General features: G+C 44.5%; 1 protein-coding gene across 2 annotated transcripts in view; it reads right to left on the bottom strand.

The window, feature by feature from the left end:
* Positions 1-19,035, bottom strand: part of RAB27B (RAB27B, member RAS oncogene family) — a 161,902-nt gene extending 142,867 nt beyond the window's left edge. The window contains exons 1-2 of one of the 2 annotated variants that reach the window (XM_054987677.1): positions 18,945-19,035; positions 16,003-16,090 (exon numbers count right to left, since the gene is read on the bottom strand). The gene's annotated coding sequence lies outside the window, so the exon portion shown is untranslated. Of the gene's footprint in view, positions 1-16,002; positions 16,091-16,228; positions 16,317-18,944 lie in introns of those variants that run through there. The other variant, XM_054987676.1, reaches the window with a different exon arrangement.
* Positions 19,036-25,354: the final 6,319 nt, after the last annotated feature.

Below are 25,354 nucleotides of genomic sequence, written 5' to 3'. Positions count from 1 at the left end.
GAGATTTCTTACAAAAGCCTCAATCAACTGAAAGAACTGTTGAGTATAAAATCAGTTCCTATGCAAACTAAAATTGCTAGTGGTACACAAAAAAGGTAGCTTTTTTTTTGTCAGGAGGACCCATAGGCCACAACCCAGACAGAAAAAGGAAAATTGTTGCCTCCTACTGAGGAATTTATGTAAATTCATGCACATTTTAAAATACACTTTAGCCATTTTCTGTCATTACAGTTCCAGGACTCAAATTGCTCATAAAGTAGTCTTGCCAGGCCTCCCACCGGCAAGCCTTGTTGCCTGCCGCAGCTTGCAGCAGTGGTGGGAGAAAAATAAAATAAAAAACAGACACATTGCTGATGTCGCTAGTCACTTCAGGATACAACCCAGAAGTAACAAAGGGTAGCTCTAGGAATCACCTGAAACTCTATGATTTTACCACAGAGCTGCCCTTCGTCACTTCCAGGCTGTACCAGGAAGTAACGTAGGGATGTTGCCAACACTGCTGATGTCATACTGCCCCTTAAATCTAGCCTTCCTACCAGTGCCCAGGCTTGGCCTGGCAACCCTACTCATAAAGAGAGATCAAGCTAACTGCAATCTTCAGTTGCCCTTTTGTGGGAACAGTGGCATGTGTATTTTCCAGATTCTGTATGTGCGGCCAGAACCTGAGATTTGTTACAAGCAGGGGTCATTTTGAGGGGGAACGAGCAGGAACGCAGTTCCAGCAGTTCTCCAAAGAGGTCACATGACAGGTGACCCTGCCCACCTGACTCTCAGCCATTTTGGGCCCATTTCAGCCTGGATTGGGGCCGAAATGGCCCGGATGGGTCCTCTGATGGGTGGTGGATTACTCTCCCACTCAGCAACCGCCCAATCCTGACCATTTGGGGCCCCTTTTTGACCATTTTTAGCCCCTTTTTGCCATTTTGGGCCCAATTTTGGCCCTGAATGGCCAGGATTGGGTCCGAAACAGCCAGGATGATGTCAGGGGGTGTGGCATATGCAAATCAGTTATCCTAATGACACACTTCTGGTGATGCCAAGGGGTGTGGCAGATGCTAATGAGTTCCTCCAGCTCTTTTTCTACGAAATGACCCCTGATTACAAGCATGTGTTCACATGTAAAGAAACAGGAAAATGCACACCGTACCCTATTTACACAAAATGGTGACTGTTTATATCACAGGGCTTCCAGGTCCCCTGGTGGGTGCAGAGGATCCTCCTCTCCCCCCCCTGCCCCCGCCCCCGCCACCTCTCACCTGGCCGGCGGGGGGGAAAGGAGGTGGAACATGTCTCCTGGTGGTGCTCCCAGTGCAGTGCAATGACGTCAGTCCCGGGAGTGAGATCATCACACAGGCTCTGAGAGCGCTGCCACGCTTCACACCGGGCTGATTTTGGGCTCAAATCGGCCTGGTGCAAAGCACAGAACTCCCGGAGCCTGTGTGATAACATCACTCCTGAAAGTGATGTCATCGTGCTGAGAGTGCTCGCGAGCTCTGCCCACACGTGAGAGTTTCAATTAGGTAAGTGCTGGATGTGTCCCCACCACCACCACCGCTGGAAGGGTAAGGGGATCTGGCAACTCTAGTGTATCAGGAGGATTGTGGATAGAACGGTCTCCATTTATGCGCAGGTTGAGCGCCCAAACTTGTTCAAAACTGAAAAAGGCTATTGACTAGCCCATCGGAGAGACGAGGGAGAACAAGACAGATGAGAAATCGGTTAAGAGTGTAGGACACAGCAGTGCCCCTCAGCTGCTCTGGCCCCCTGTAGAACAGAAAATGCTGGTTCTGAATCCAGACTGGAGTCTCCAGACACATTCCCTAAAAACTGATACTGCGCTGTAGACTACCCTTTGAGCCAAATTCAGCAAACAACTGGGCAGTTTTGCACTGATGAAAAACTTCCATTCCAAACAAACAACCACAAAACGAATGAGACGACCCAGAATTCAGCCAACTTTGTTATGGCAATAGCAAGAACTTTGCCAATGTTATAGCTGATGTTTGCAGAATGCAAACTGCGTTACTGATTTGTTATTGTAATGCTTGTCATTTCTACCTTTGCTTCGTTCTACCTTTCTCTTTATGTTTAGAATCTCCTTTGTGTCTGCATTTTGTGATGGCCTACAGCTAAACAGACGAAAGTGAATTGATTGATTGATTGGTTGAAAAACATTGACGAGAAAGTATTAATAGATCCACTGAGCTTGGTTCGCTGTTATGTTGGCAACCAAAAACCCAGAAAGCATTAAAAATAATTACGGGTGTTGGGTTGGATCCCAGAAATCCCTTCTACTCATAGCAAAACTTTCTACCAGCAGAAGGAGTTTTCCAATGTTTTGGCGTAAGGGGAAGCCTCCCTGTGCTAAGCGATCCACTGGATTTAAAACCAGGGTTAGGGTTAGGGAAGGCCTGATCACCAGGATCTGCTCACAGACAGTGATAATCCGAGCCAAACATTCACTATGCTCTTCATCTGCATAGCTGCTCATCATGGCGTTCAAATCAAAAGGTGATCCAGCGAGAGGATTCAACTTGCACAGAAGTGAACGGTTTGATCAAATAAGTTTGACTGGTGACCACGTTTGTGCTGCACACACAACACACACCCTTACGTAACCATCTACATGACGCCTTACAGCGTAAGCAAAAAGGCAGGATCCTTCCCCAAGTTTCTTACACTCTAAAGGCGAGTGGGCAAACAACAGCGACAACTGCCAACTCTTTCCATCAGGAGACACACCCGCTTTCTGAAGACTATGATGACCAAAGATCAGGCCAGGGCAGCAAATGAAAGCAAACTGCTGGTACCTCTTGATTGGCAAGACAATTAGTACCGCAAATAGCCGTCTTCCTGAAGCACCTTCAGCTGCAATGAAGATCCGATTTAACTGACAGCAGACTTATTAGAGTTGGTAGGGAGGAAAGTGCCTTGTTGAATTAGTTATCCCAAGTAAACACATAGATGGTGAAATTGATCTCCACTCTATTTTCCAAATCTGACCCTGCAAAGGGTCTTCTAATGAAAGCCAGTGTGGTGTAGGGATTAAAGTGTCGGGCTAGGCTCAGGGAGACCTAGGTTCGAATCCCCATTCTGCCACGGAGGCTTGATGGGGAATCTTGGGCCAGTCACACTCAGCCTAACCTACCCTATAGGGTTTGTGTGAGGGGAACCCCCAGTATCCCAATTCAGGGAGTCCCCTACCCAAGATTCTGGATCTCTATTGAACCAAGGCAGTAAATGTTGGCAAAAGGAAGAAAAGTTTATTAAAGAAAAAGACTCAAATAAACTGATGCACTCCAGACAAATCTGACAAAGTGCATATCTTACAAAGTAATCACCCATTCTTATGGTGGTAGAGAGAGCCCTCAACTCATAGCTGACTTATGGCGACACTTGGTGGGGTTTTCATGGCAAGAGACTAACAGAGGTGGCTTGCTATTGCCTGCCTCTGCAACCCTGGGTCATGATTGGAGGTTGCCCATCCAAGTTCTAACGAAGGCTGACCCTGCTTAGCTTCTGAAGTCTGATGAGATGAGGTTTACCTGGGCTATCCAATCAGGGCACCCATTCCTACACCCTCTTACAAACAAAAAAATCAGAAAATTGTTTACAAAAACAAGATAGTTTACAAGCTTGAGTCAGTAATTTTCTAAAAGTCAGCAGGTCATATAGACTAACGGGGTTATATTCGGCTCCCATATAACAACTCTGGCTATCTTAAAGAGGGGCACATCCGTGATTCGATAAGAGAATGATGGCACATCAAAGCCATAGCATCCAAGTGTTTCGGATGCTATGTCCTGGAAACACCAAACACCTCTTTTGTTTTACTCATCTTTTACCTATGTTGCAGTTCCTAGAGAGAAGCAGTAAAAGTAGGGGAAAGGACAATTCTGGAGGGAGGCCACTAAGCGTCACACCCGTAGTACCCTAGATTATAAATTAGAGAAGTAAAGGCTTATAGCTAAAGCTTTATAATTATGTAAATTTCCCTGACCGTTTGTGGTGAGGATAAAATGGAAGACAGGAGGACAATGGAAACCCATTTGGATCCACATTGGGGAGAAAGTCCTGCATAAATGAAGTAAAAGGTAAAGGTAGTCCCCCTGTGCAAGCACTGAGTCATTACTGACCCATGGGGGGATGTTGCATCACGCCGTTTTCTTGGCAGACTTTTTGTTACGGGGTGGTTTGCCATTGCCTTCCCCAGTCATCTACACTTTACCCCCAGGAAACTGGGTACTCATTTTACCGACCTCGGAAGGATGGAAGGCTGAGTCAACCTTGAGCCGGCTACCTGAACCTGGCTTCCGCAGGGATCGAACTCAGGACATGAACAGAGCTTGGACTGCAGTACTGCAGCTTACCACTCTGTGCCACGGGGCTCTTATGCATAAATGTAGATAAATAAAAATAGATAATAATGGTGGCCCCCACAGTAAATGCTACTGTATAGGCACTTAGTGAATGAAAGCTAGCTTCTATGTGGATTCTTTACTCCTAGGTGATGCCCAAAAGACTCTAAAGTGCTGTGATATTACTTGGAGGCGTATAGTAACTACAGATTTTTAAAGAAGTTCTATAAAATTTGATACCTGAGTTTCTCCCAAATCAGCAGCGCAGTGCTAAATGATAAACATGCAAGGGAGTCATTTCGAATTTCATTAAAGGGGAGCTAGAAATGTTTGCTCATGTGTCGGAGGGGGTAGATTCTCTTTGAGAATAAGAGACAGCTCTCTGATGTACTGAAGATTAAATTGCAAAAAAAAGGCAAGGAACTTTAAGAGTATTTTTAATTTCTTTTTAATATGCATAGTATTCTATCACTGTTATTCAAACAGTTTAGGGCCAATGTATGTGTTTGAGTTGGGTCCAGGTTCCACACCACAGCAATCAGGAATGGTTTTTTAAAAATAAAGGCGAGCCCAAATGGATTTGGGATGCCACCCCCGGGGGAAGAAAGGTGCCTCTCCCTCAATTGTTTTCTCACTCTGAAACAGCGCAGGGAGCGTTATTTCCCCATTTATGACAGTCTGCACAATGGAACAGCAAAAATGAGGGAAATAACTCCCCCCCCCAGCACTGTTTCCATGTGGGAAAACCACTGTGGGGAGGCAGGAGCCCTTCCTTCACTTGGGGTGGCATTCCAAGGCTATTTGGACTCTCCTCTATTTTTAAACAGTAAAGAGTCCAGTAGCACGTTTAAGATTAACCAACTTTATTGTAGCATAAGCTTTCGAAAACCACAGATCTCTTTGTCAGATGCATGGAGGGTATGAAGAAACTAGCCAGAGATATATAGGTGGTGAGGGGAGAGGGTGCAGGGAGTGAGGGCCATGTAAATGCAAATCAGTTGCAAAAGTCATGAAAGAGGTGGAGCATGCCATGAACCCAGCCTGAATTGCACACTCCACATCTTTCATGACTTTTCACGGTCATAGATGCAGAGGAGTTAGCCGTGTTAGTCTGTGGTAGCAAAATCAAAAAGAGTCCAGTAGCACCTTTAAGACTAACCAATTTTATTGTAGCATAAGAGAACTTGATTCTCGAAAGCTTATGCTACAATAAAATTGGTTAGTCTTAAAGGTACTACTGGACTCTTTTTGATTCATGACTTTTGCAACTGATTTGCATTTACATGGCCCTCACTCCCTGCACCCTCTCCCCTCTCCCCTCACCACCTATATATCTCTGGCCAGTTTCTTCATACCCTCCATGCATCCGACGAAGAGAGCTGTGGTTCTCGAAAGCTTATGCTACAATCAAGTTGGTTAGTCTTAAAGGTGCTACTGCACTCTTTACTATTTTGCAACTACAGACTAACATGGCTAACTCCTCTGGATCTTTATATTTAAAAAGCCATCTCCCACAGCTGCAGTGTGGCTGTGGGGAACCTCAGTTGGATCCAAGAAACCTGGACCCAACTGTTTCAAAACTCACACATGTAATTTGGCCCTAAGGGCCAAGCTACACATGACGAATGACACTTGAACAGCAAGTGTATTTCTCCCTGTTCACTTGCCCTCCACTCAATCCACTTGCCGTTCAAGTGTCATTCGTCATGTGTAGCTTGGCCCTCTGTCATCCTTTTCTAATCAAGGACATTTGTGCCTTCAAGTATTTGTTTGTTTCATTAAAACATTTCTGTGCTGCCTTTCTACCCAAACAGGGTCCCCATACAAACAATACAAACATTTCTACATTAAGTCAATCAAAACTTATCAACATGCATAACACCAAAACCAGGGAGGAAGGCCAATATAACTGCCATTGTGTCCAATTACATTTTCTGTAACCTCTTCATACAGTAAAGGAGCCAAGAACGTACGATTCAGTGCCTCTACATTGACACCAAATCATGCCACAACCATTTCCTTTATTGCTCCCTCTTGCCTCTCCTTCTCAAGGGACTGGACATAAGATGACCCCTGCTCAAGTAAAAGTAATGCTTTCATTCGTTGTCATGCTTATTCCATTTATGAAATTTGCGTCCCACCTCTCGACTGTGTCTCAGGAAGATGATGCCAACCAATTGGGTACAACATAAGAGCAAAAGACCATCTAGCTCATTGGTTCCAATGGCAACCAGCCGGTCATTTCCAGCAGGACATGAAGGGGATAGCCCTCCAATGTTCTGATCTGCCCACAGTGAATTGACTCCAATGGTCCATGCTCTGATTGCATCCAAGTTAGATCCCCTCTACACGGAGCTGCCTTCGAAAACAGTCTAGTCCAAAATGTGGCAGCCAAGCTACTATCAGGGGAGGGGATACAGGGATTGTATCTCCACAACATTGTATCACTCTGTTGTTGATAGACCTGCATTGACTGCCCATTTCCTACCAGGCACAATTCAGAGTGCTGGTTCTTACCTTTAAAGCCCTGAATGGCTTGGGGCTGGGGTACCTGAAGGATCAACTCCTCCCATGTTGTTACGATCTGCCTCACAAGCCCTGCTCTCCTTGCCTGTGCCTTTAGAAATGAGGCAGGTGGTGACCAGGGACAGGGCCTTTTCAGTAGCTGCCCCTCACCTATGTAATGCCCTTTCCCTTGAGCGGGGTGGATTGGCCACTAAAGCCACCAGGAAGAATCCTGGGGGTACAATGTCTTGGGGGGCCTCCACCCACCAGGGCAGGGTTGCCAGGTTCCCTTACCCTCCTGGTGGGAGGGAGGACACAGCATGTACCTTTTTAGAAATCCTCACACATGCACAAAAAGCACGCTCTCTCCCAAGACAGTGTGATGACATCACTTCTGGCATCACTTCTGGGAGTGATGTCATTGCACAGCCCCCGGAAGTGTTCCCGGGCTTCGTGCTAGGCTCACATGGGTCTTGAGTGTGTCGAATTGGCCCAACACAAAGCCCTGGACCACTCCCAGGGTCTGCACGATGACATCATTCTCACACCGGAAGTGCACCCCAGGAGGCCTGTTCCCTCACCTTTTCCCCCACCGGCCACAGGGAGGAGGCTGGAAGCCTCCGTCCCCACTGGGGGACCGCAACCCTACACCAGGCCACCCTGGACCCAAGTGAGGAGTGGCCCATGTCCTATTCCCAGCAGTTGTCACCACAAACAAGCTACAGTCCCCAGCCTGTGCATGATAAGCAGGCAGCCACCATGACCAGCTGGGGCCCAGGCCCCATGTCCCCATGCCAGAAACTGGCTTTTGTTCCTTTCTTCCACTCCTCTGGGCAGGGCTCGGAGCAGGCCAGGAGTGGGGACCTTTCCAGGGCCTTTTTGTTTCCCATTCCACTCCTGTTATTGAGAGTCACCTGACACCTACACTGCTTTCTTTTCAACACTATTCCAAAATGTTTCTGCTCCCCCAGGCTTTCATTTAAAGAGTTGATCTTTTAACACCATTTTATAACGTGCTTTTGATTTGAAAACTGTTATTTTAAGCCACTCTGTTATCTATGTTTTTATGCACCAGCTGGTTTTTTTTCTTAATTCTAGATATTAATGAATAACTTTTAACGTTTTGTGTTCTTCTGAAGTTTCTGTTTTGTAAACCATTTGAAGAGGGGGCATGGAAATTTTCCAAGTAAAATATTGTTTGTTCCCAGCAGACAGGAATTAGTATGCACGCTGCCCTGTGAATATGGCGTATCTATTCAGCTAGCATGGCCGATGGCCCTTGATAGGACAATTCTCTCTGAATTTGCTTAATCCTCTTTTAAAGCTATCTAAACTGATAGTCATCACCACATCTCCTGGCAACCGATACCATAAATGAATTACAAAGTTGAAAAATAGAAATTTGTGAGCAGGGCTTCTGCCCAACTGGGTATCAGCATAAAACGGCTCATGTCATCACGAGCCATTTGGGGTTCATGGGTACAAGAACTGTCCGCTCCTCCATGATGTGAATTCAGCTGCCTGCTGCAACATCAGAAGTGGGAGTTACCGTATGGAAGAAGTGAACTGAACACAATTAGAGGTGTGACTGAAATACGAAGTAGCCGGGGGAAGAAAGAGAAGCACCATCCCTAAAGGGTGCCTCCGTGTAGAAGAAGTATCCCAAAGTAGCACATGACAACTTAGCGTTGGAGTGACGTGACACAGTTTGCGTTAGAAGAGCAAGATTCAGGTCCAGTAGCACCTTAAATACCAGCAAGATCTCCAGGGTATGAGCTTTAGAAAGTCAAGCACCCTTCATCAGATACTATCAAAGGGAGGTTTGACTCTTGAAAACTCACACCCTAGAAATCTGGTTAGTCTTTAAGATGCTACCGGACCTGAATCTTGCTCTTCTACTTCAGACCAACACGGCTACCCACCTGAAACAGTTGGCATTGGCGCTATCATTATCCTCTCCTTCTGATAATAATAATAGTAATAATAACAACATTTGATTTATATACCACCCTTCAGGACAATTTAATGCCCACTCAGAGCGGTTTACAAAGTATGCTATTATTATCCCCACAACTAAACACCTTGTGAGGTGGGTGGGGCTGAGAGAGCTCCAGAGAGCTGTGACTGACCCAAGGTCACTCAGCTGGCTTCAAGTGGAGGAGTGGGGATTCAAACCCGGCTCTCCAGATTAGAGTCCTGCTGCTCTTAACCACTACACCAAACTGGCTCAGACTTCATTGTCTTCCTTACCCTTACTTCACCACTAGTGGGGAATGGTCAGGGGTTTTATGGCACTGTAGCTCACAGATTTTCATGAAATGAAAGGAGAACTAGACCATGGAAACTGGTGCCATAACAAGTGTTAGTCTTTAAAGTGCCACAAGACCTGGGATGAAAACAGGCCAGTGCAGGCTGGTACAGAGCACTGGTTAAAAAAGTGCTATCTCTATCCTATCTTATGCTTTGAGAAGACTCAATTTTGCTTCAAATTAACACAAATTAGCCCTGTGTATGCTGCAAGGAGAGCCAAAATGCCTAAATTTGCTGGTTGTTTAATTTTGCAAAAAATATCACCTTACTAGATCTAAAAATGCAACCAGATTCTGATTCCCCCTCGAAAGAAATCCAGAAATCCATGCCATCCAGCTTTGGCTTTCCAGTACCTCAATTCCAGATTGCAAAGTCCCAAATTTATGTCACCTAGTTCAGTTCCCCTCTGGGTTTTTCAGAGGCCTACATATGAATTCGGCTTGCTGCCTAGAAAAAAAAATGTAGTTCCTTAAAAGAATTCAATAACTTCTTCAGCTCTAACAGCTCTAGCAGTTTAAAATGATGATAACCTGATTTTGGCTAATTTCTTCAAAGCAGCTTTATGCTCTAGCAAAAACACAAATGCATAATCTGAACATTTGCCAGAGCATTAAAATGTGATGCACATGCTTAACCAAATGGGAGATAATTACCTTTCCTGGTGAGAACATCATCTAACATCCTCATCAGGCCTTGAGAAACATGGTCAAATTACGGTTGCCAACCTCCAGATGGAGCCTGCAGATCTCCCAGAATTATGGCTGAACTACAGACTACAGAGATCAGTTCCTCTAGAGGAAATGGCAGCTTTGGAGGGTGGACTCTTTAGCATTATACCCCACTGAGGTCCCTTCCAACCCCAAGTCTTGCCCACTCCAGGCTCAACCCTCAAATCTCCAGGAATTTCCCAACCCAGAGTTGGCAACCCTAAGACAAATTGTTAAGAGATGCTACCTGGACCTCTCATTCTAACAGCACTGAAATCTGTCTAATGTTAACACCTGAGCCTACCAAGAAGGGATGGCCCCTTTGTGCCAATGGAGACCAGCAGAGATAATCTAGTTGGGTGTTGTGCAATGTCAGCCCAGGTAACTCCCTTTGCTGGTGGACAAGAGCAAACTGGATGGAATGGGAGAGTAATGAGAAATCTTTGGTGATGCAAACTGATGAATATGTGAGGTGACTGCAAACAAAACAATGGAGGGGAATGAAGAGCCACCCCCCACGTCTATAACCCCCATGTTAGGCTGATCCTGCACTGGGCAGGGGGTTGGACTAGATGGTCTGTATGGCCCCTTCCAACTCTATGATTCTATGATTCTATGATTCTAACCATAGCAGCGAATTGTATTTCAATCAACCATGGCACACCATTGCATGTATACAAGCCTGAGTCAGAGAACACTTGGGGCTGGCTCTGTTTTTAGGGAAACTGAGGCAGTCACTGTAAGTTGCAATTGTGGGGGGGGGCAGCAAACAGCCTCCCACCTTGTCCCTCCATTATCTCCACTCTGCCACTTCCATAAATGATGATGATGATGATGATGATGATGATGATGATGATGATGATGATGATGAGGTGGTGGTGGTGATGAAGATGACGACGACAACAACATTCAATTTATATACCACCCTTCACGACAACTTAAAGCCCGCTCAGAGTGGTTTACAATGTTATTATTATCCCCACAACAAAACACCATGTGAAGTGAGTGGGGCTGAGAGAGCTCCCAGAAGCTGTGACTGACCCAAGGTCGCCCAGCTGGCTTCAAGTGGAGGAGTGGGGAATCAAACCCGGCTCTCCAGATTAGAGTCCTGCCGCTCTTAACCACTACACCAAACTGGTTGCTAATCCTCACCGGCATCCCCCAATCCCCTTGAAATACAGTGCAGCAAATCATATGTGCCCGGATTGCCTTCCCAAACTCTCACGGGATTGCTTTCTCTCATGAGAGTTTGGGCACCATTTGGTAATAGGTTTACCAGCTTCTTGCCGGTAACTGGAGAGTTCTCGCTGCCCCACACTATTGCCTGCTGAAGTGCCGGCAGGAGGAAACTGATGAAAAATGTGGGTCTGCGCCAGCATGGTGCACTGATATCCTTTCCATCAAAAAGCAGAAGTGGCATCGTGATGTGGCAGGGGATACTCTGGGATTTGCAAAAACCCTCTAGAGCATCCCCAACAATGACATCATTTCCAGGTTTTGATACCAGTGATGTCAGCATGCTGGCCCGGCACTCTCCACCCCTAGAGGCTCCTGGATGTAACCAGCTGCAGCCTGGCAACTCTAAAAGATGAGCATAAAAATCGTGCCAGTAGAACCATAGGACAGGAAAGCAGCATCAATCCAGAGCAGTAAAACAAGCAAACAAGCACGCAAAACCTTGCCCATATCCTGGTGACTGCAACAATCCCAAAGAGTTCCTGGAGACTCCTAGAGCTACGCCATTGCTTCCAGGTTTTCACTGGAAGTGACATCATCGTGCTCGCAATACCAGTGAGTGTTTTATTCCCCCCTACCCGTCACCTGGGGGTTGGCATTCCTAGCAATGACAGCATTTCCAGAGCGGGCCTGCCAGTGCTGCTATGCTAGCTTTTTATTCTGCAGCAACTGCGGTGCTGTTGAGTTTGCTGCTTGTTGAATGTACATTATGGCTGATTCTGCACACGTTGGATAATGCACTTTCAATGCACTTTAGCAACCGTTTGGAAGTGGATTTTTTGTTTCACACACAAAAAATTCAGTTCCAAATGATCGCGAAAGAGGATTGGAAGTGCATTATCCATTGTGTGCACAATCAACATACGTTATGCTTCCATTACCCCTGGCATAACAAATGTCCAGCTGGAACAGCAAAGCTCCGTTAGAAAGGGTCCAGGGAGACTGATGTTCTCCTTCAAGTTAAATCCAATCCATCTTTAGTCACAGTTTCACCAACCCAATTTGCCTAGAGAACACTGGGAAAGCCATATAAACATTGTGCATTATTAAAAAGGAAGAAGAAACAATATTAAAACTAAATAAAGCAAACATAAAGCCTACAAAATGCTCCCCCAGCAGGCACTGAAGAGAAGAGTCCTGGATACAATCATTTCCATTTACTCAAGCAAATAGCTTCCCTAGCAAACAGTCGCTGCATTTCTGCTCAGGTGATAGCAGCATTACAGCCAATGACACCTAAAGCTCTCTAGATCTTTTGGGCATTCATGGATTGTTTGGGGTGCAACGTAGATTCTGTTTAAACCAATGGTACGACTCCTTTCTAATATTTTGTATTAGGACTGCACCTATTTTCATTAACAGCATTTATTCAGAGAAGAACATCCAAGAAACACAGCACCCACTGATGCATAGTTGACACAACCTTTAAATAATCAAATTGGAAGCAATCTGGGTATCACAGTATTTACTTCGTTGTCAAGAGGAAATCAATATTGTTGTTTCTTGCATTTTATTTCATTGTACATTGATGGAGCAGGAAGATAAGTTTCTCCTTGGTCAATAAAATTAGCTATCTTATGAGAATATTAAAGTTGGAGAAATAGCAGGAAGTGCAGGCAGCCAGCTAAATCTCATCAGCTACAAAGTAAACAGACCCAGCCTCAGCCAACAATGAAGCCAGGACTTGCCAAAGTATTCCAGAAAATCCAGTTCCCGTTGAAAAGACAGAAGTAATAGGAGGGACCTTAACAGGCATGCTATTCGAGGAAGAATTAGAGTGATTCCGCACAGGTTGGATAATGCACTTCCATTCCTCTTTCTAGATCATTTGGAACGGATTTTTTTGTGTGCGGATTGATAAAGTGCATTGAAAGTGCATTATCCAACCACTTTTGGTGGCAGATCATGGCCTCAGTGGGTCACTCTCTATGAAACATTGATGAAGAGACAAAGAGAGGGTATTATTTGCAACACAGAAGTGGTGGTAGGGAAAGCACGTTCTTCCCCACCCATCTCCCATCACGAAAGCACGTGTGTCATATCAAAGGAGAACCTGGTGGGAGGAAAGGGGATTAAAGTGAACAGTGTTGAGCAAGGGAAATATTAAGTTCCCCACACCTGCTTTATTAATTTAATTTAATTTAATTTATTGTATTTATATTCCGCCCTCCCCGCTTTCGCAGGCTCATGGCAGATAATAGAATACAAATATACACATCATTAAAAACACCTTAAAAAAAACAATAATCTCATCTACATCCATTACATATAAATAATTAAAAAAAAATTTAAAGGCAGCACATAGCAAAAGTTTAGTGTATCACACAGTGGTGTTACCAGAGCGAATCCATACTGTAATAAGTGTGGCAGCAGCATCTGCATTCACATGGGGGAATAGTTTAACCCCCCCTCCATGGGGGGGTGCACCACCCGGCGTCAGCCATATGCCTGGCGGAATAGCTCCGTCTTACAGGCCCAGCGAAATGCAAGCAAATCTTGCCGGGCCCTAGTCTCGCAAGGCACTTTTTATACTTTTCTACTGCAACTTATATTTTCTCTATACTGTTTTGTGACCAATTGGTGGAGAGTTTGGCTCCCCAGATCCAATTCTACTGCCCAATATAGTTTGGCCGTCTATCTTTTGGGGGAAGGGGAGACAGATAGAAAAAGGACAAAGGAGGGCAACCCAGAGGACTGGAGCACCTTTCCTATGAGAAAAGGCTGAGGGACCTGAGACTTTTCAGTCTAGAGAAAAAGACGACTAAGGGGAGACATGACAGAAGTTTATAAAATTATTCATGGGGTGGGGAAAGTGCATGGAGGGAACTGTTTCCCCCTTTCCTGTGATACTGGAACAGAGGGCCAAGTTACAAGTGACGAATGACACTTGAACGGCAAGTGAATAGACTCACGTTGTATCACGTGATACAACTTGCGCTGTTCACTTGCGCTCCACTCAATCACTACGTGATCTACGTGATCGAGTGGAGCGCAAGCGGAGTGCAAGCGAAAAGGGAGGAATACACGCGAGTTTGTTCACTTGCCATTCAAGTGTCATTCGTCACTTGTAGCTTGGCTCTCAGCAGCATGCAATGAAGTTGCTGGGAAATAGATTCAGGACAGACTAGAGAAAATACGCCTTTATTCAAAGAGTAATTAAGCTGTGGAAGTCACTCCCGGCGGAGGTAGTGATGGCCATGGGCACAGATAGCCCTAAAAGAGGGTTAGACAGATTCATGGAGGAGAGGCCCGTCAATGGCTACTACCCACGGCCACTGAAGGGAGCCTCCATGTCCAGAGGCAGCAAACCGCTGGGAGGCGGCAGCAGGGGTGAGCCTTGGCCTCTCTGCCTTGTCCGTTTGACCCTCCAGGATGCCTAGTTGACCACTGTGTGAAACAGGATACTGGACTAGGTGGACCACTTGTTTGATCTAGCAGGCTTTACTTATGTTCTTAACCACATTTGCAAGATGAGATCCATAGAGCTTTCATTGCTGTTGCAGTCCTAAACAGGCACAGCCTTGGGGCTGAACAGAGATTTAGGATTCTTATCTCACTACAGATGCTAATTTCAGCTCTAATCAAGTTGCACAGTTCCTGGACATCCTGACATCTTCTTTGCTACACCCCTCCCATCTAATCAAGCTGCACTGTACCTTTACATCCTCCTGATGCTCTTCCTTTTAACACCCCATCCACTTTTGGCTGGGATATAAAGGCTCAGACATCTCCACTCCTACGCCAGCCAGTTTGGTTAAGAGCAGTATAACTGTAATCTGGAGAAGTGGGTTTGATTCCCCACTCCTCTGCTTGAAGCCAGCTGGGTGACATCACAGCTCTTTCAGAGCTCTCTCAACCCTACCTACCTCATTCGTGGGAATAATACTGTCATTGACTTTGTAAACTGTTCTGACTGTGGCATTAAGTTGTCCTGAAGAGCGGTATATAAGCAGAAGGTTGTTGTTGTTGTTGCATCTGAAGAAGGGAGCTATGACTCTCAAAAGCTTACACCCTAAAAATCTTGCTGGCCTCTAAGGTGCCACTGGACTCAAATCCTGCTAGTCCTAAAGAGAATTCCATGGAAGCTAAGAAGCCTGAACTCAACAAGTCTTCTGAGGCAATATATTTAGCACAACGCTGTATTGGGAATGAGATGGAGTGCCAATCTGATACCACTCTAGAACAAAAAGACGCAGAATGATCCTCAACATGCTGACTGAAAAATCGAACAGTCAGACATGAAAGCCAATGTTCTGATACTTTTTATTGTTCTCCCAGGCAGCTCTTCCTAAGTCATGAGCTTTTTCATGTGACTGTGCAAACTGAGTTCTTTCCCCCACGGCATCAAGAATTTTTGTAAAGGTCTGGCAGCAAGAGAGGATCACCCGATGATTTGACCCGGCATTTTTCAGTGGGACTACCTTGTAATTCACTGTGCAAAACAGATCAAATCCAACTATATGGATTGAGAAAGACTTCAATTCATAAAAAATGAGATTCAATTGGGTTCAGTTCAAATACTTCGGTTTCCCAGGCTTACATGCTTCTTCCTGGTTACAGCCTAAGTCATTGCTTCATCTGAAGCACTTTGTTCTTGCTGTACCCTCAATGGCCATAGAGACTATTCTGAAAAAAAAATATCCACTAGAAAATAATATCTAATCATACATAAAAAGCCAAGAAAAGGTCTCTCTCCAGATTTTTCAAGGCCTCTTTTAGATTTCTCCCCACACCAGAACAAGCAAATATAAGCATTTCATTTCAGAAATTGATCCCAGAAAGGGTTAGTTGGTTTCTGCAAAGATAGATATTTTTTTTTGACAAAAGACAGAAGCGGAAGCAGTAATAATAAGCGATACGAAGAAAATAATATCAATCCAACTTACACTTTTCGGCGTAAAAATAGTCGCTCAGATTCTGCCAGAAGAAGAATAACTAGCCCATTTCTTTGCAGCACTGTTGCTCCAGGTTGCTCTATGGAAATAAGAAAATATCAGTATGAAGGCAATGCTGCAGCCACAAGGGCTCTGGCAGTGAATCTGTCTCAGCTGGGCATTGCCAAGGCCTGGGAAGGTTAAGGATGCTGAGGAGAAGAGGCAGGTAAAGGAATACCTTCTGGAGGCAAAGGATGTTCCTGCCGCAGCCGCTGTTACCCCTTGTCTTGTGTAACAGCAAGAGCTGAACAGGGAGAACTGCTCTGTGTCTGTTTCACTGACATGCTACAGGAAAGCATTTCAGAAAGGCATCAGCCAGGTCCTAGTGCCAGGCTATGTAAAGTCCTTGGTGTAGTAATAATCAGATTCCCAGCAGTTCCACCAGCACCCCCACCCCACCCCAGTGCAAAGGGTATGAAACGGAGCAAAAAGATTACACAGAAATTAGACTCGCTGCAGCTAATGTGGCCTCCTTGCTCCTTTGAAAAGGCAAGGGAGGTTTGCTCTTAAAGGGAATGAATTAAAGGGAATGAATTAAAGAAAAAACGAATCTTGACATGTTGGGCTTGGCAATGAGGGAGGAGGCAGCTTTGTGCCAGTGTTTTCTCCCCCCGCCCCGAGGAAGAGTTCGTATGCGTGATGGAGCCTAACCTATCCTCACAGGTAGTTTTGCCTGCTCCTGTCATGTCTGAGCCCCATCCATGCCAATTCTGATTCTGTTGTGCTGAACAAAATGTATCCTGCTGTAACTCAATATCACTTTGCTAGTATCATAACTATCTCTTTCTCAGGCTTTCACAGGTGTTTATCTGTTGGACTGTAACAGCTTCCAGTGTTTATGACCTTGTGCTCATTCCCAGACGGTGCTATGTCTTGCTTCCTAGTAACTCAACTCGATATCACAAATATGTGGAACGTTCTCACACCAGGAGAGCGCCAAAGTCTTGTTTATGGTTGGGAGGGGGGGAAGGAGTAAGCGAGAAGTTTCTCTCACATGATGTCATTCCTATCAACTTCTGCTCTTGCTGCTTCTAAGTAGTCCTATGGACCTGCATATGGAAATAATCTGATTTCTGAATAAAAGCCATTTGACCAAGAACTTGTGTCTTGCTGCAAATGGGTCAGAGATCTGTCTGCTGTATCTTGTCATCCATAGCCTGATAGCTCCAGGTTGGGAAATTCCTGAAGGTTTTGGTTGTGGAATCTATTGATAGCGGGCTTTGGGGACAGGAGGGAGGGACCTCTGCAGGGTATAATGCCAGAGTCCACCCTCCAAAGATGCCATTTTCTCGAGGGGAACTGTTATCTGTAACCGAGAGATCAGTTGTAACTCCTGGGGATCTCCAGTCACCATTGGGGGCTGGAGACCACAGATTGTTGTGAGGATAAAATAGTGGAGAGGAGAATGATGCAAGCTGCTTTGGGTCCCCATTGGAGAGAAAAGAAGGATATTAATACATAAATAAATAAATATAACACTGGTCTACGAGACAGCAGTAACCCCCCTCCCCCCCCACACACACACACATCCTACATAATAATCTCCATTATGGGATCAAGAGCAAGAAGCAGAAACTGGGTTCTGTCTTTCCTCTGAACTGTTGATCTGTAGTCCAGTAGCACCTACAAGACTAACAAAATTTGTGATAGGGTATGAGCTTTCATGAGTCACACAGCTCACTCCTTCAGATACTGAGAAAGAATCATTAAAGAATATTTGAAGGGAGCTGTGACTCACGGAAGCTCATACCCTACCACATATTTTGTGAGTCTTAAAGGTGCTATTGGACTCTTGATATTTTCCACTGCTACAGACAGACCAACATGGCTACCCATCTTGATCATCTCCATGGGAGGCACCACATTTAGCCGTACAGAATGGAAATCCATCAACCAGTTAATCAGTGTCAGTGATGGGGAACATTATCAGATCAAGGAGAACTTTTAAGAAATATGGTTGATTGGGGGGAAGAAATCCCAAAATAATTCTTGAAGTGTCTCTGTTGTGTGGAACGAGATAGCCTTTTTGCATTTCTCCTCCACATTTGTGTGTGCACAAAAGGCTCCTGCACACTCTGAAACACTTCTGCATAGTGACAGGAATGATGGGGTCATACCCGGGGCCGATTTGGTAAAACTGGGGGGCAATTTACACCAAATCCGCCCCTGGCCCAACCCCGGTGCTCCAGATAAGTACTCCTGTCACACAAACCTGCATGACCCTCCCCCGTCCTGTCCCCTAGTTCGCAAGCAATTGTGGAACAAATGGGCAACAACTATAATCCCCCTTAGCTCTCTGACCTCTGACCATTTCCTTATTGACTAGATGTAGGGATCCCAGGTACCCACTGGTTTCATGACTGCACAGGGGTTTTAACTCAAATCTCCCCCCTTCCACACATCAGTCTAAAAGGCAGTGGGGCTATTTAGTCCTGTTGGGAGACGTAAAGCACTATGTTCCAGGTCAAAACTGCAGTGAGATAATTCAGATATTATCTACAGCAGGGGGCCCCAACCCTTGTCAAGCCTGTGAACACATTTGGTATTGTGAGGAAGAATAGTTGGGCACCACCTACAGTTGTCAACCTCCAGGTGGGGTCTGGAGATCTCCCAGAATTACAAGTGATCTCTAGACTAGATACATCAGTTCCCTGGGAGAAAAGGCCTGGTTTGAAGGACAGACTCTGTGGTATTATACCTCACTATGGTCCCTCCTCTCCCACATCTTGCCTTCCCCAGACTCCACTTCTAAATCTCCAGGAACTTCTCAGCCCAAAGTTGGCAGTGTTGACTCATTAAAGCTTATACCCTGGAAAAATGTGTTGGTCTTTAAGGTACTATTGAACTCCAATTTTGTTCTAATCTTTATCCTATAGACTAACATGTCCACCCACCTGAAAACAACAACTCCTCCTCAGTAGAGCCAAACTGTCTCCTCAGCGAGCAAGCCTGGCAACTGCTTCTTCCAACCCACTCAAAACACCAGCTTCCCCAACTGCCCTCTCGGAATGCAAATAAACTTTGAACTGCATCCACATTTATCCTCATAGAGGTACCTGTTTATTTGTTTAAAACATTTCAGTGCCACCTTTCCAACAAAATAGGGCCCTTAGGAGGGCAAATCTCAAAAAACATTTAAACATCATTACAATAAGTATATGTAGAATAATTTGATAAAAAGATAGAAACACACAACATGCCTAATACCAAAACAAGGATGAGTTAACAGTTATTGGGGGGGAGGGTGTCGATGAAAACAGAAGGAAATAGACGTCTCTCCCTGAGGAGGGAGTTCCACATCGGAGAAGACCCATTTTCAGATTGCCATTCATCTAACCTCAGGCAAAAGGGGTACCCAAAAATGGAAAGGGCGCCATGAAAACAGAATTATTCATAACTGCCTGCATCTGTTTTGGAAATGGTGTCGTCAGAAACCACACAGAAAAGCCACCAATGTTGCATGAGTGGGTGCTATTTTTAAGACGTGGAGAAATGGCCTAAATTTGCCAGTGAACTTCATGGTACAGCAAGAATTTGGATGCGTGTTTCCTCACTGTTCTGCCTGGTATGTCATGTTGAACTGAAGCCACTGAGGTGGCACAGTCTTGGATTTCAGGGGTCCTGGGTTCAAATTCCTGCTGACACACCAGGCTAAATGGACCACTCCCTAATCTCCCAGCTTAACCATATCCCTATGATTGTTGTAAACATAAATTGACACACGTACAGCCCTGGCCTATTTTACGAAAGGTTGTAAGTAAAACAGTAGAAAGTTAGTGTGGTATACTGTTATATGAGCACCAAACTGGGCACTGGGAGACCCAAGTTCAAATCTCCACTTTTCCATGGGTGACCTTGGGCCAGTCACACGTTGTCAGCTGAACCTACCTCACAGGGCTGTTGTGAGGATAAAGTGGAGACAAGGAGTTTGCTGTTAGCTGTTTTCGATCTCCCATGGGGAGGAAAGTGGGGTATAAATGAAATAAATAAATAAATAAATAAATAAATAAATGTACGCCCCTATATATGGCATTTAAGTGCATTTACCACTCAGCCAGCCCATTCACATGCAGAATTAGCATGTTTGAAGCATATTGACACAAGCTGTTGTTTGCTGCCGTGCTCCTGGTATGTGAAAATGTATCACCACATACAGTAATTATATTACTAGACCTGGTTTAAAAGGCCTTTACTCCCTACTACAGGGCCAGTCATTGCTACCACTTAGGATTTTGCAAACCTGGGCCAATCCTCAGGTTTCCAAAAAAAAAATCATACTTAAAAAAAAAACTCATTTGGAAGATTAAAATTCCTCAAAAATTTACAGCAAAATTCAAAGTCGTGGGATTCAGGAATCAGGAGCCATATTAGGTTGCCACAATAACCCCAAATGGTGTGCGAAACTGAGGGCCAAGCTACACATGACGAATGACACTTGAACGGCAAGTGGATTGAGTGGAGGGCAAGTGAACAGGGAGAAATACACTTGCCGTTCAAGTGTCATTCGTCATGTGTAGCTTGGCCCTCAGGCAGTGACAAAGCGTCTGCAACAGCCATCCAGAGGAGAGGGAGGCAAAGAGGGCAGGGAGCAGCAAGGAGATGGCAGAAATGAGATTTCCCATCATGGAAATCCTTGTGGGTCTCCCTGTTGCTTAAATATGATTGGGCACACATGGGCTGCTTCTACCAGCAAATTATGGTAGGCAGCCATGTTGGTCTGCAGTAGAACAGGAGGATATGAGTCCAGTGACACTTTAGAGACCAACAAGATTTTTAGTGCATAGGTGGATGAAACAGTAAAAGTCCAGATGGTGAAGTGGGCAATAAACTTTCATAAATAAATAACAATGGAGGCATGGGAGTACCTATGGAAAAATACAGTGAAGATTTCAACTTGTACGAACATTAAAGAGAATGTGTACAAAATGATTTACAGATGGTATTTAACACCAAAGAAAATTGCGCTAGGAAATACTAACATGTCAGACAAATGCTGGAAATGTAAAAAGCATGAAGGATCATTATATCTTATGTGGTGGACATGTGAAGTAGCTAAACAGTACTGGGGAGAAATAATTGAAGCAATAAATGAGATTTTACAAATACAAATAAATAAGAACCCAGAATTGTTGCTACTGAACTTGGGAATGGAGGCAGTTCCAATGCAGCATAGAACATTGTTATTTTATATGACAGCAGTGGCAAGACTTTTGTATGCGCAGAAATGGAAGATACAAGAAATACCAACTGTAGAAGACTGGATTTACAAATTGCTGTGCATAGCAGAAATGGACAAAATGACAAGGAAACTTAAAGATCTTGACCTAGGGCAATATATTGTTGATTGGGGGAAATTGAAACAATTTTTGGAAAAAAAGTGGGATGTAAAAGGAGAACTGTGGCAGTTTGAAAATTTTTAAAGAACAATGTTGCAATGAGAAGAGAGAAGGGATCTTACCATGTAGGGGGAATGTAATTATAATCTAGGCTAATATAATATTTAAGGGAATTTTACATTGAATACATGGGATAATGAGAAGGGGTAAACAGATATCTCAATGAGGTATACTATATATGATATATAACGTAAAATAACGGGTCAGTGGATCAGACTTTACATTAAAACATATTATGTGGTTGTGCTATATGGTGTTGTGTGCTGTGCTACATTGGTGGCATAGCATACAATATATATATAATATATTACTACAATATATACTATATTGATAGTGTATTTGATGGAGTACATGCTTAAAAGAAAAGAAATAGAATAAGTTTAAAGTAAGAGATAGTGCGATCCCTGCTATATATTATATTATACTGTTATGTTATATTGATATGAGATATACTATATTGATAGTATGTTTGATAGAGTTTATGTAAAAGAATAAGAATGTGATTAGAGTAAGAGAGATTATGATTCAAAGTTGGTAGGAAAATATAAATGAAATAGATTTAAGTAATAAGAAGGGTTAAGGGTTGGAAAGCTGTTGGAAGTCAATAGGGAGGGGGGAGGAAAAGGGTGGGGGACAGAGTAAGGGGGAAAATGGGATTATATGTGTTAAATTTGGAAAATTTTCTTTTGTTTTTCCACTCACCAATAAAATTTTATTTAAAAAAAGATTTTTAGTGCATAAACTTTCAAGAGTCACTCACTGAAGGGAGCTCTGACTCTCGAAAAATTATACTCTGATCTTGTTGGTCTCTAAGGTGTCACTGGATCCAAATCCTAGTACTTATATCACTATTCTGTGGGGTGGTGCTTGGGGCAGGTGGAGTTGGGGGAGGATGTGATATCACTTCCAGGTAACACTCTAGGCTGCCTCCTCTACTCTCTATCATGTTTACCATAAAGACTACAATGTCTTTATGTAGAGGCCATTTTTTCTCCCGCTCCTCAGTTCTTTGGGGGTGGGAAATCGGGGCTGGAGGCTGGTAATTCCCCACCCAGGACAGATAAGGCTTAGTTTGAGGTGAATCAAACTTTCAGGCATGCACTTGTGGTTCTCTGACTGACTATACTACTTCAGAATAAAACAGAAGTTTAGTGGCCATCTCAAAAACAGACAGAAAACGTGTGTGCCTCATGAAACTTTATGCTGGAATAAACGCTGCGACAGACTAACAGGGCGACCCCTCTGGAACGTACACTACCTCAGAATATACAGCACTTTCACTTTTTTGAAATTGCTTCCACTTCAGAATATCCCTTCACATGTGCAAAGCCAAGATGTTAGAGCGAAAGCTAAACTAGACCTAGGAGAGGACTATACCACATGTTCTTATGAATATTTGAATGGTCTCTCAGTAGCACTTGTTTTCCTTTGTTGTCATGGCAATGCTCATCCACGCCTGTTGCCATGCAACCATTCCAGAGCAACACTTTTACATACAGATTTTCTTTTCTATGTATGATACATATTTACTTTTTACAAGAGAGGTCTTTCTATAGCTGGCTTCCGAAGATTTCTCTCCCTGCAATTGCCTTTTCTCCTCTGTGCTGTGTTGACTTTCCATTATATTTTCATACTACACTAGCTTTATAATCATACCCGGCAATCCGTGGAGGCTATCTGAGCAGGCTTGCAGGGGAAGAGCAAACATTTGCTTCTATTTGGCTTTTTCATAGAAAAGCAGAATGCGTGTCCCAACTGATCCAAATTGAGCTGAGATGAACTGTGACCTTTGATCACTTCCTGGCTGTAATCACTATAAATGGGATTTTCTCAAAAAGAGGGCCGGTTCTCTGGCTAAGGTACTTGCAGCTGCCTGGGATGGTGAAATAAGAAGGGTGCTGATAGAAGATTAGAGTAGCAGTGCAAGAGAAGGCAAATATACCTTGTCTGGGGCAGTGAAATACAGTACAATTCCAATCTTTGTGCAAATAAGATCTGAAGGTTCTTTGGGACCAGCACTTGTGTATCAGTCCTAGTGGTTTCAAAAAACATCAGTTGATATATAGTTAAAAGTAGAGGTGGGCACAGACCGGGAAAAACCCATGGGCCCGTGGCATTTCATGGACCATGGACTATGAACTTTTCATGGTCCAACACCAGTTCACGAACCGACTGGTTCGTTGGTCCGGGCTGGCATCAGGAGCACTTTAACCCCCCCTTGCTTCAGCTGACTGGCGAGCCACCAGTCAGCTGGAGCAAGGGGGTGGTAAATGTTAAAGTGTTCCCGATGCCACTTGCGAGCAGCACTGGGAGCGCGCTAACCCCCCCTCCAGTCAGCTGGAGCAAGGGGGGATTTAAATGTTAAAGCACTCCTAGTGCTGCTTACCCGCAAACAAAGTCTGCTTGTGCTTGCACCGGGGGGGGGGGGGTCCCTATTTTTGCTTTCAACCTCCAGGTAGTGGCTGGAGATCTCCCAGAATTCCAACTGGTCTCCAGGACGCAGAGATCCGTTCACCTGGAGAAAATGGCTACTTTGGGGGGTGGACTCTATGGAATTATGCCATGTCAAGGTCCTTTCCCTCCCCAAACCCCACTTTCTCCAGGTTTCACTCCTCAGATCTCCAGGTATTTCCCAACTTGGAGCTGGGAACCCTATTTGGAGAGGAAGACAAGAGCCCCTCCTCCCCTTATGATAGCATTCTGAGCCTGTTTGGTCTCTCCTTTATTTTTAAACTGTTATTCCCCACAGAACCCAGGCCTAACTCTAAAAACCCGCATATCTAGTTTGGCCCTGAATTTGTGGCAGAGGCAAGATTTGGACCAAGCATCTCCACAACTCATTTACCTAGCCTCTGTGTATGCTAGTTATCTGATGCAATAATTCCTAATATTTACAAATGGATCCACCTGAATATTCAAACGACTGATATTGTGTAAAGGGAAATTGGCATTATTACCTCTATGTTAATTATTAGGAACTGAGGCTGAAAAAATAGGCCACCAGAAGTAGCACTGAAAGGCCCAGAAAGTTGAATAACACTTGTACAGCCTGACAGGTTACCTCCCCCCGCCACTGGGCTGGGCTACTGTAATGCATTCTACATGGGGCTGCCTTTGAAGGTGTCTTGGAAGCTTTCATTGCAACAGTGCAAACTGCAACACAGTGAGACTCCTGGAGTCGGCCACTTGGAACTTTTGATTCCGTATTGCAAAGAACTTAAGGTCATTTTTTTAAATGTTTTGTGAAAATCAAATCACCACTCATCAGTGGTTGTATTTAGAGATGAGCAAGAACAGTAATACAAACTAAAAAAATCCACGAACAGCCCAATCTGCTATTTGCAAACAAGCTGTTCGTGAGGCCCCATTCTAAACGAACAGGTGGTCATTGCAAGCCTCCTTCCTTGCTGTTCGTCAAGCCAGACAGTCTGGCACCTGCAATCAATTCCCATGGCAACTTAGGCAGGGATTGTCTGAACTCTGTCTGAACTCCTGCTGTTGCCCTGGAAACCTCAATCTAAGCCCGATTTAGCTTGATAGGCAGATCTTCCTTCCAAGTGTGGAGCTCAAACTTTGTTACAAGAGGAAAAGACCATGGGGAAAGGGCTCCCAGCTCTGGCTTTCAGGGAGAGACAGCTGCTGTTAGAGAGACAACATGAGTGCATTGGAGCTTGAATTTTCTTTGTGTGTGGAGGGATATGGATCTACCCCTTCAGGTTCCAGGGCAGCTGCCAGGCTCTGGAGCCAAGCTATTATTTATTATTGGTATATTTCCTGCTGCCTGCTCAGGTAAGGTTTCTGGGAGTGGTGCAGTAGGGATCTTGATGGCTGGAGGAGAGCCTGCTGGCCCCCACGAACAACGAACATGCTCATGACAGGATCATGTTCACCAGTGTTTGTTGTTCGTT

Source organism: Eublepharis macularius, chromosome 8 (genome assembly GCF_028583425.1).
Source record: "Eublepharis macularius isolate TG4126 chromosome 8, MPM_Emac_v1.0, whole genome shotgun sequence".
NCBI lineage: Eukaryota > Metazoa > Chordata > Lepidosauria > Squamata > Eublepharidae > Eublepharis > Eublepharis macularius.
Note: the sequence above shows the minus strand (reverse complement) of the source record. Positions and strands in the feature narration are given on the sequence as shown.